This window comes from Desmodus rotundus, chromosome 5 (assembly GCF_022682495.2).
Source record: "Desmodus rotundus isolate HL8 chromosome 5, HLdesRot8A.1, whole genome shotgun sequence".
NCBI classification, from domain to species: domain Eukaryota; kingdom Metazoa; phylum Chordata; class Mammalia; order Chiroptera; family Phyllostomidae; genus Desmodus; species Desmodus rotundus.
In genome coordinates this window covers 159,508,499-159,520,931 of record NC_071391.1, presented here as the reverse complement: position 1 = coordinate 159,520,931, position 12,433 = coordinate 159,508,499, and positions in this window count along the sequence as shown.

Below are 12,433 nucleotides of genomic sequence, written 5' to 3'. Positions count from 1 at the left end.
TTGCTTGCTAATGATTGCAAGAGAAAACTGTTTCTAATGTTTAGACTTACCAGGGTCAGGGGCTATCGGGAGTGGCAGCCTTCAGTGCTGGAGAAAGTGTAAAACTCAAACGGAATGAAGGTATCCAGGTCAGGAACTATAGCTGTAAACCCCTGTTAGCAGCAGAGTGCCACCTCTGGAGGTTGAAGGTGGGCTCCCACATCCGCCTGGTGAATGCAGCCGCAGGGGTTGTTGGGGAGGTTTCCTCTGAAGCATGTCTAACCTGCCACTGAGTCTTGAATTTACCTATACTGGTGAAAGTTCCCCACAGTGACCTTTTTGCCCTTGGTTTTTTAAGAAGCAGGTGGTTGAAATTCATGATTGAGCCTTTGAAATGCCTGCAAACAGGACAGTGAACTCCCATGGCCTGGAAAGAGGATGCTCAGAGTTGATCAAATACCAAGACTGGGCCATCCTTCCTTAGGTCCATGGCTGACTTTGGAAAGGAGACCTGGGCTTTTGGCTCTGAAGATGTGTTATCAGGAAGAGATGGGTTCTGTCCTAAACTAACCCAGACACAAGGATCTATTCTGGGTATTAATATATGTTTGTTTCCATAGATACCAGATTAATAAGACTAATTGTACAAATATCTTTTCCAACTATATTCAAATCCTATCTCTGATTTGGTAAACCTCCTAACATCTCACTCAATTTCTTTTTCATTTCTCTTTTAACAATATGCAAATGTCTTTTTAAGCCTTTAGCAGAGACTTTGTGAATAGAAATGGAATTTTACCTTATTGCAGAGATAAGCATCTGCTTTTCTTCTGTGCAGTGAGCATTTTGGGGCATATGGACTCAAAGTTTCCTTCTCAGTCTAACAATTGTATTATCTTGGAAAACTGGTTTGTTCTAATAACAAATACATATGAGAGGGGACACCGAAAAAAACCCAAATGAATGTATTTATAAAAAATTATGTATTTAATTCTTACATATTTAAACCTCAGTCACCTTCAAAGTACTCTCCATTTGATGTAATATTCCTATCAAAACATTTTTTTTTCTGCTGCTCAAAACAGTTTTCGAACTTGTCAATTTTGGTGCCTTTTAGTGCTCCTGCCATTTTTTGTTTCACCTCTTCCACATTGGCAAAACATTTATTTCCCTTTGAGGACTTTTTTCATAGAGGGAAACAAAAAAAGTCTCTCGGGGTGAGATCAGGTTACTAGGGAGGGTGGGGAATAGGGGTCATGACATTTTTGGTCAAAAGCTGTTGAACACTCAGTGCGGTGCAGGCAGGTGCTCCTGTAAGTTACCCATCATGAAATGGGCAAACTCATTGAAAAGAGTCTTCAGAAAAATTCAATGAAGCCGAACACAGCCTTTCACAACACCAGCTGGTACACTGATATAAATGCATTTCTAGAACATTCACCTAGAGGGGGAAGACTGTACTACAAGGGACCCATGCTCCAGAAGACAGCTCCGAGTTGTTTGGGTCCCCCCCTTGCATATACATACTTAGATACACGTAGAGAGGAGCTCGAGGAATAATCTATTCATTGAGCATAATATATTAAAGAGAAAAACTATTTTTTAAAAAAGTGGAATTTATATCCTCACTTTAACCCCAGGACATGCTTTCTGAAGGATGAAATGCATGCACTTCTAGTATCTACACGGCTGCTTTTTACTTTCATCACTGAATGCTTTGGAGTGTGACATTAAATCTCACAAATAAACCCCAACCTTATGCCAACTGGCCATAGCCCTGGAAATGTCTCATTTCTTACAACTTCCCATGACCAGTAGAGGAGGGGTGTCATGCTGATTCTTTCTAGCTTCTCCTTTGAACAGCGAAGCCCAGCAACAGCAGCCCTTGCAACTGTTTGGATATTTTTAAGTGGAGCAGATTCCCCAGTGTGAAAATCAAGTGAGACTGGTACTTGAGTTCACCTTGGGATGACTATTTCGTGTTCTATTATTTCAATGCGTTATATTACATGTAATAAGAGTCCCCTGGATGGGGAAGAGATTTTCCTTTCCAAAGTGCATCATCCTCACGTGTTATCTACTTTTGGTCTTCATAGATATAAACATGTAATTTTTCTGGCCTCTATAGGAAATGGGTATAAGGTACAGAAAATTTTTAAAGAGAAACTTTCTGGATCCACAGAGATACTTACATATGGAAACCTTTCAGGCCTAGAACCCAGGTCTCCAGGTTCCTAACTCTATGCTAAGTGTTCATAAATATGCTTTTATCTATGTTTCATGAAGAACCAAGTATTGCGATTACAACCATAACACTATAATTTTTAGAGTATTCATACATCATGTACTTCTCAAGTGTCCTGAAACTTTGAAAAGGTAAAGAAATTGTAAATAAACTAAAGCGTATATGGGTATAGAGACACCCCCCCCACACACACACCCCAGACCTAAAGGGACTGTTAATTAACAAAATGAGGAAATGTCTAATGACCTTTCAAGTGGAGGTTCCAAACTCCCTTCCCCCTTGTTCAGCAATAGCATAGGATGTTTGTCACCGTCGGTGCAGGTGTGGAGGGAAAAACGAGTTGCTCTAACTTAGGGCGCGTGGCAATGTCATATGGCGATTCAGGCCACAGACTGAAGCAACACATGGCAGGTCTGGGTCATAGCCTTGCTGCTTGACAGCTGTGAGACTTTGTGAATTAATTTGAGCCATGTCTTAGCTTCTCCATCTGTACAATGGGAATGAAGCTGATGCCTACCTCAAAGAGTTACTAGATAAACTCAGTAAGTTAAGATGTGGAAGGTTCTGTCTGTCTGACTCACGGGCAACTTGTGAAGGAAGTTAATTGTGATCCAAAAGTTAAATCGTCAGATGACAACATGGGTTTTGTCTTTCACGTTTTATTTAAAAATGGGAAAATGTTGAGGCAATAAACTGATGTTAGGCACACATCATAAATCAGTTTCCATGGGTTGTCCTGGAATCTATCTACATTCAACACCATCTCTCGTCTCTTGTCTTTCTCTCTGAGGCCATACAAGAGCTCCTATTAAAAGGGAAAGCTGAGATTCTGAACAATGTCAGCTGCTTTATGAATCAAAGTAAAAAACTCAGCTACATTGGGTGTTGAAGGCACTCATGGTATTTCGATACCACGAGAAGGGAAACTCTGATTACAGGGGACATAAGGACCCTATCACACCTCTACTTGTATGATCACACGCAATGCACCGCATTATGAATTGTGACCCGCACTATTTTTGAAGCTTTCTTAAGTCACTTCTCACATAAGCAGCTTTCTCAGAGAGTCCCTCATCAAGAACATCAGATTTGTCTAAGCAGCTAAATTCTTTATATCAGGTGCTCTCTCTTGCTCTCTCTCTCTTAATTCTGTTATTTGACTTATGCTTATTCATAAAATCATACTCTAATATTAATGATCTGTAATGGTTCTGATTGATCAATCAATAAATTGAGAAAATACACTGACCATACTCCAAGCATAACCTGTTTATTGCCTACATGTTACCTACTTGTCACTTGTCCCTCTTACCTTCCTATTCCTTGTAGATCCCAATAATGCCAAACTGTCTCTCCTAGTCACTGAGCATTGACCTTCCCAGGGACACAGAAGTGTAAAGGGATTTTGAAGAACCTAAATAAATTTATCAATGAAATTTGAGGGCAGAGTTATAGATGAAGGAAAAGCATGAATAGTGATTTTTAAAAAACCATATCCATATTTTCCCAAGGACTGGTACTCTGTGTAGAATCAGGCACAGCATACTGATGTGTCACTGCATTGCTGAAGGGAGAGAGCAAGGATGGGGGAAGGCTGGAAGAAGGGATTGAAAATTGGGAGCTCTTGTGTTACAAAGAGTGTCTTGTGAAACATTAGACAGAAAGATTTTGTTGGAACAAAGTGTTCTGTTTTCCTGCAACTAAAGATAAGATTATTTTGATTCCAAGTGCACAAGAGGGTATTATGAAGAAAGCAGTACTGACAGTCAACTCAGCCTGAGGAAGTTGGGCAATAAGCAGCAGTTTATAAATTGGCTTATCTTTCTGATACTGATCTCTCATTTTAGAAAAGAAATAATAATTACCTATGTGTTCGCTGACCTGTTTTCCTGGAGTGGAGGCATTTCACGGTGGCTTTATCATCGCCCTGGGGTCTCACTTCCCAGCGGCACGTCAGCATCGCTTGGGTGGCTTCCTGCCAGGACTTGTGCTTTCCTGAGTCCCTTCTGGAGGCCTGCAGAAATTCTCAAAGAGAAGAGAGGGCTAGTCATTATAAGAAGTCACCCTAAGCTCAATTGTTTTTCACTTTAGAGACTCTGGGCAAGATCAAACACACACAACATGAAGAGTGAAGCCTCAGGCCTCTGAGACTCCTGTCACTTAACACTTGGCTGATCAAGGCCATGGCACAGGTCTTGGAGTCTTGGTCCCCTCGCCTGTAACATGCGCTAACCATCTACAATGTTTGCCCCCTGGGGTTGCTATGTGGTCAGGTGTGGTCTTGCATATGTTTAGATGTTGTAAGTCTCAGAAAACATGATAAAGAAATACAGAGTTTCCAGGGATGGAGAGGGGGTGTGTGTATAAATAACACTATTCTCACCTAGGGGCTGGCAGCACCATATTACTGAGGCCCATTCCTGCTTGTGGGATGTCAGAGTAGACTGCTTCGTATCTTAGCCTAACAAACGCAGCCCAAACATGTTGTGAAGGTAAGAAAAGCACACATGGGCTCTTTCCCGGAAGGGTCAAGAAGACATGGAAAAATCTGTTTGGTGCTCCCCCTATGTCTCTTGCCATTGGGAGGCCTGTCAACACCTGCCTGACACCGGGTCATTCACAAAGTATGTGCGTACACAATCCCCCTTCTGTCCAGCATGTTGGGGGCTGGTCACTCTTTGAATCGTCTAGGGGGTGACAGGACGCTATCACCAGGAGGTAATTATTTCCTTGTTTACATCGCACTGCAGCAATCTCAGCTGATACAACTGAGACACTGATGACATGAAGCACCAGCCTGCGAAACAAACCTGCAGCCCCTGCTTTGAAAATTCACGCTGGGGTTTGCAGAGAGGGAAAGGCCATAGCTCTGCTGATGTTTGTCTGATTCTTCTGAACTATGCCCTTTCCATCCCTCTCCCTCAGGACGGGGATCAATCCAGCAAGAGCTGCATGTGTGTCCTGCACGCGTGGTGGGTCTTCCTTCTACAAAATCCACTTTAGTTTCCCATTTATATGTTGCTGGAGAGCATCAACAGATGAGGAATTTTGATGACACAAAAATTAGGATTGATACTCGCTTTGGCTAGGAGCCCCACATTTGGGATCAGATTGGTATAGATATGAATCCCAGCTCTACTATTTACCCACATTGTAACTTTGATAAAATCATGTTACCTTGTAAACTCAATCTCTAATAAGCCCAGTACCCTTCTCCTTAGAAGTTATGGCTATGTGATGATCGTGTGATTCCTTAGAAAAGACAATAGGCAGGACACAATCCCAGGGGCATGTCACTGTCCTTGGGAATTCAAGAAGTTCTAGGGGGAGAAGAACACCACACTGCTCATGTTCAAGACGTTTTGACCTAGATGTACGCAGGCCTCAGAAGGATGCTCTCTCCCCTGAGCACAGCAGGAAGGTAGGCATAAATGGCCATCTTTTCTATAGCCATGTATTATTTTACAGTTCCCGTGTTCCTAACAATCCAGAAATTTTGAAGTGGAGAATAATATTGCCCTTGGCTTTGAAAGTTATCCAAATTGTATTTAAAAATGGAAAACTAGTTACTTATCAGGCCAAGAATCCCACAGGATAAGTCCCCTCTATTAATGGAATGGCTAACTTGAGTCAATATGCAGGTGATGGGATATTTAAACCTCTCTCAGAGTAATCTTCAAACTCTCAGAGGTCAACGAGAAATAGGACATGATTCCAAGGTGTTGTGATCTGCATTACTGTTGGAATAGAGAAAATGGGCACCTCCTTTTCCCTGCTTCAGGTACATCTGGGGATACTTCAATTAATAAAACTCTACTTGCATCTCTGAATACTCTGTCCCATCCTTCCCCATTGAAGGAAGAATCAACTATCTGGCAAATTTGGAAGCAGAAACAGCACAAGGCCCTCCCCGTTCTATTTGGAGATATACCTGTCTCTGGTCCCCCCTATATCACAAGTTAAAGGACTTGCCCCTGAAAAGAACACCTGATACTTTCCAGAATTAAATCCAAGGCCCTCTTCTTCTCTGAGAAATCTATGATTCCATGTGTGAAGGCCCATTATTTAGGGAGAGCTACTGTGCTGTGGATCAACCTGGCTGTGAGGCTGTCTGGTCAACATTGGGTTCTCTTTGAATGAATATCATGTGCCAGGCACCGTGCCGGAAAGGGCAACAAGAAATATTTGCAGGAAGGATTCACGTGGATTTAGGTGAACATCCAAGAAAAAACAAGCTGCCCACATATTGCCGTTTTTATTGAGTGAGAAAGTAGCTAAATGTCCTTTCTACATTGAAATGTTCTAATGGATCCCAGAGAGAATGGGCTGATGGGAACTTTGTTAGCTAAATTCTTTCAGGGTCCTTAAACTCAGACTATACGCATCAATGGGGAATAATTATAAGGACCCGCAGACAGAGGGTGGATTCTTTCAGTAGTGATATGGTCATGCCTGACAGGAAGCCAGAGCCTCAGGATACACGAATAACTCTTGAATTGTGGTGTCAGGTGAGTGTGCAACATGAGAGAGAATGCAGGGAGAAAAAATATTAGGACATCTATTTACAATTCTATCTCACCATTTATTCTTTTAAATTTTGACTGGTTTTCTGATAATGTGCATTATAAATTAGGTCAGGCATCTACGTTATATGTTCATAAGTGTATAGTATTAGTTGTATGTGGCAGAAAAAATAATGCTTACCAAATATTGTTTTCTTACATTTCCTAAACCTAAGCAATGAAGTACATTCATTTGACTAGTCCTGAAAAATAAAATTTGAGCAGAAGTGACATTAAGCCCATGCGTAATTCTCCAGTCTCCCATGCCTCTGGTTATAACCGAGGAGCTTGCCTGCTCTAGATGGTGCAGTTAACAGTGATGGAGACATCCATCATTCCGAGTCTCTGACAAGCAACATGGAGCAGAGCTCCCACTTGCATTGGTAAGAAGTGTGCGTAAGAAATAAATTTTTGTTGGCTTAAGCCATTGAAATATGAGGATTATTTGTTACTGCAGGATAACATAAACTTTTCAGACTAATAAAGGGTGCCCACTGATTTTTTTTGGTGGAGTGAACACTTTATATAATTTCTCCACTCACTTGTGTTTTCTCTAACTAGACTTCTCTTTAGATTTCCCAAGAGATACAATCTGACAAGTTCTCCATTCTATAGATAGCCACTCGTCATTAGTCCCAATTAATTGTGGCCAAGGTATCAGGCTCATCAAATGAGAAAGCTGTTTCCTATAATCACTTCTGCCATTTGGGTAGAGATTTTTGACAGGGGACCTGTTAATTTAGGAGTTTTCAAGTCCTGTATAGAATACCAACGCAAAACAATAACTTCACACGGCAGTATCAAGTCAAGAAATAAAAATGAACAAATAATCTTGTGCTCAAAGACCTTATCTATGCCAACTCTGCATTCCAATTTCACATGGATGTTGATCAGCAGAAGTAAGAGATTCACGTATGACTGGAAAGCCTGGATGAGGAAATATATGCTGGAATCAGTGGCCAATCCGTTGGGAATGGGGTCTTCTTAACATAAAAGTCTGCCAACATTTTCAGTTCACACATTCAACAAATAGTTACTGAGTGTCTTTTATGTTCTCAGGTCACTTTCCCAAAATAACTGCAAAGAAATGTTTTCCACTTTTTCTTCTTCATCTAGAAAGACATATTTTTAAAAATTGGAATCACGGATTTAAGCACTACCTTTTGAACAGTCACTAGTCTGGACATTTGCTGCAGGCAGAGATGGGAGGAGAATGGATAATGACTTTAACAGAGCTGCTGCAAATGCCCACTCGTTCTTCCTCAGGCAACTAATCCTAGGTCTTAGCAATGCAATATCCCGGGAGCAGAGGATGAAACTGACTAAAAGGTGAGATGCTCATCAACAAAAGAAGCCAAAAAGAAACTCACTCTTCAAAGATCTCTCATTTGGACTCAGCTTGGGTCAGAATGGTGTTGCAATTGCCTGGCTATTGAGGGATGCTACTCTGACCTCTTTAGCCACAGAGACAGGATGAGAACTATGCTGTTAGCTCTTAATATAATGCCTCAGCAACTTACTTCCAAGTAGAAAAGGAAATGGGTGAAAATGCTCACATTGGCCTTGAAAAATAACATGCAGAGAATGTTTAACTGGATTGTCTGGATTGTGAGGGTTTAACTTCGATAATTAAAGGGTGAAAAAGGCGATGGGATTAAGCAAAAAAAAAAACAAACCCCAAACCAAAAAACCTCATAGACAAACAACAGTATGGGGATGACCAGAGGGAAAGATGGTGGGTGGGTGAAGGTAGAAGAGGATAAAGGGGGAATAAATGCTGATGGAAGGAGACTTGACTTGAGGTAATGAATACATACTATATTATACAGATGATATATTACAGAATTGTACACCTGAAACCTATATAATTTTATTAACCAATATCACCATATTAAAATGTCATAAAATAAATTTAAAAATATGAAAAGAATAATTCATCAATGAAGAATTTCTAAGATACTGACTCTATGTTTCATACAAGGTAAACACCTGAGAAAAATCAACACAGTTCCCTGCCTTTAAAGGACTTATACTTTTACATAAGAGACCAAATAGCCCAAAGAAAATAATGAATGGATTAAACAGAAAACACCAGAAAAGAAACAAAAACCAGTATTGCCAAGCAAAAGAGTTTAGTGGTCAGGCAGGCAGGCTATGGAGACAAGTAGCCTGGGTTCAAATCCCAGCTCCACTACTAAATAACCAACTAGCTCTAGGCAGTTTACTTAACCTTTGTGCAATTTTCTCAATTAAAAAATAGGAATCATGAGAGTATTTCAAAGTGGCACATATGAAGCATTTAGAACAGTGACTAGAATGTAGTAAGGAATGACTGTTAGCTATTATAAGACATCATTGAGATTTAGAGGGGCCTGTGGTTTGGTTTACTTTTTCTCATCAAATACTTTCACTGCCTCATCATCCTGTTAGAATCTGCTTGACCAGAGAAACTTGGTTCTGTGAACTTGATCTGTTATGGCACATTGGGACCACTGGTTTGGAATCTGAGCAGCCAGGATTCACCACTACTCTATGGTCTCCAGATGGATGAAGGATTGTCCCAATATTCGATGTTTCCTGGGGTCACAGATAATTCCTCTGGCAGAAAAAAACACGCCAAAGCCTTTATTATGCACCTTCTTTCATCTTCTTCAACCAAAATGGCCCCTCTGCTCCTCTCTGCTGATCCAAACCCTATCTTGCTCAGGATCCAGGGCCCAGTGCAGGATCCAGAGAGAGGAGCTGGAAAGAAGGAATGGATTTTTGAGTTATGAGTTATCTATCACAAATCTCTGTATGTCCTGAACTCTCTGACGGCCTTAAATATAAGTGGAAATCTGGTCTTTCCAGAAGACATGGCCCCTTTATGACCAGAAGATTTTCTCTGATGGTATCCAGATTTTCTCTGAACTAGATATCCACTAGTCCAGCCTCCTCATTGGCCAGATCAGTGTCAAGATGAATTGTTTCTCGAGGCTGCCTGCATTCCTCAGCTAACCCTGTCTATTACCTTGTCTTAGGACTCTTGATTATCCATCTGACTTATGTGACCAGTTTGTGTAACTGTACTCTTTTTTTATTTTTTCAATTACAGTTTACATTCAATATTATTTTTATTAGTTTCAGATGGACAGCATAGTGGTTAGATAATTGTATACTTTATAAAGTGTTTCTCCTGGTATTTCCTGTACCCACCTGGCACCATACATAGTTATTACAATATCATTGACTGTATTTCCTATGCTGTATTTTACATCCCCATGGCTACTTTGTAACTACCAATCTGTACTTCTCTATCGCTTCACCTTTTTCCACCTGTCTTCTTTCTCCTTCCACTGGCTGGCTGCCTTGACCCTAGAGACAGAAGCCACATTAAGGATAGCAGTAGACTAGCCCCTCAAGCCCTGGGCTATCCAGTTTCTCACTTCCACAAAATAGAGAAATACAGTTCTGTTTTGTTTAAACCATTTTTTAGTCTGGTGTGTGTGTGTGTGTGTGTGTGTGTGGCAGCTTACCCTAAATATGAATTATTTTCTGAACATGTCCTTAGATTTCTAATTTGTTAAATGAAGTGGTTTGAACAGAGAATTCTTGAGGGTGTCTCCAGATTAAACACTGTAAAATTTGTGTTCTAGAACTTGACACGTCTGAGGAGATGCTGTGTGACAGGCTGCCCTTGCCCTGGGCTTTACCACCAAGTCCAACAGCAAGAACATAAAAAGCATCCTCACAGGAACAGTAAATACCCCAACATTGAGGTATTCTTGCCACCTAAGCATCCTGTCTGGCCTCTCAGCTCACTGCTGCGCACAGCACTAGTGTAGAATCCTGAATCTACCTGACCTGGAAAAAGAACACTCCCTGCCCTTAGACACTTTGAACTCCTGGACATTGCCTGCTGGTGTTAACTACTTACTGAACTCTGATCTGCAGTCTATGGACTCAGAATCTTAGAAGTTTAGATAAAGAAGATCTCTTAGAAATACTTGCGCCCTTCATGGCTTCAGACCCATAGATTCACGTTAACCTCCATTTTCAGTTCTGCAGACTCAGCCTGTACTCTCTTCTCTACCCTCCTGACCACTTCCCTCCCCACCATCAACTTGGCATAAAGGGGAGAATAACGGGTTATAGAATTACAGAGTACAAGTGATAGAGAGAAATTTAAGGATCTTTATTTTTATCTTTAGACAGTAGAGTATTTGTTTCAAGTAAGAAATTTTATCCAAACTCTGATACGTGTAAGAAAAGAGCAGAGCTCTGATTGAAGAGGCAGTGGGGACCTGGAGCTTACATGTTATTCTTTCTCCTTGCACCTGATCATGGTTCTTGAATACCTCCTGGCTACCCTGTGCTTTCCTGAATTAAATTGGAAAACAACAGGTCTATTTCAACTCTCTTTCCAATTTACACATGGAAAAATTAAGACGAAGCAATGATTAATGTCATGTCCAAGTGTCTTGATTCCAAGGCCAGGGTTCTGCCATTAATCACACTCCCCCCACCCCTACACACTGTTTCTTCTTTGTCAGCATTATTATACCTACTGTACATGGAGACTCAGGAAACCGTCTCAAGTAAAAGATACCTTGGAAACAAAAACAAGCCTTTTTGTGTATATCCTTTTCTTCACGGGTCTTTGAAAGTCACCAGAATCCAAACCTCCAAATACAGCCACAGAATCATCAAAGTTAATTCTAATGAACAATGATATACTTTATCTGAACCTCTCTTCAATGCATTAGAGAAATGGTACCTAAGTTAAGGTTGATGACTTTTTCTCCAAAATGGATTAAATATAGCTCTGACTAAAGGATGGCAAAACCCGAGTTTCCTAAAATTTCTTCCCATCACTGGAGGTGACACTGTTAAGACTTTGATTCCTTTCCCTTTGCTCAGAAGGTGTTACCCATCATCTGTGCCATCCTCCCCTTTCCACGCTGCTGTGACTGCAAAGGCTGCCCAGGGACCTACCAGCTTATTCTGAGAGGCTCTGCTTTCATCTTCTAGGACAAAGGCAGCTACACCTTTTCTGTAAAGAGCCAGACAGTAATTATTTTAGACTGTGTTGCAAAGTACACACAGTCTCTGTTGCATATTCTCCCTTTTTGTTGTCTTTTTTAAATCAGTTTTTTAAAAATGTAAAAGCCATTCTCAGCTTAAGGGCTGTACAAAATCTGTTATAGGAGTAATTTTCCTAAGGTTCTATGTTAGTTTTTTTTAATTGTTCTTCTCTCAATTTACCTTTCTCTTCTCTTATTTTCCTATGAGGAGCAAGGAGAAAACAGCAACTTGGAAATCTTTGCTAATAGTCACATTCATCACTTGTAAGTTCTGCTTTCCAAAGAACTTCAGCAGACAATTCCACTAAGTTTTCTGCATAATAAGAAACAGCCTTCCTCTAGTTTCCAAAAACATGTTCTTCGCTTCTTTTTAGGCCCTCTCTAGCAGTCTCCTCAAAGTTCACTTTTCTGCCAATGGTTTATTCAAGGCAGTTCAGGCTGTCTTTATCATGCTCTTCAAAATTCCTCTAGTCTCTGTCCCTTACCCAATTCTGAAGCTGCTCTCCTATATTTTTAGATTTTTGTGACAGCAGCACTCCACTTCCAGGTACCCAAGTCTGTTACCAATGTATCACTGTATAACA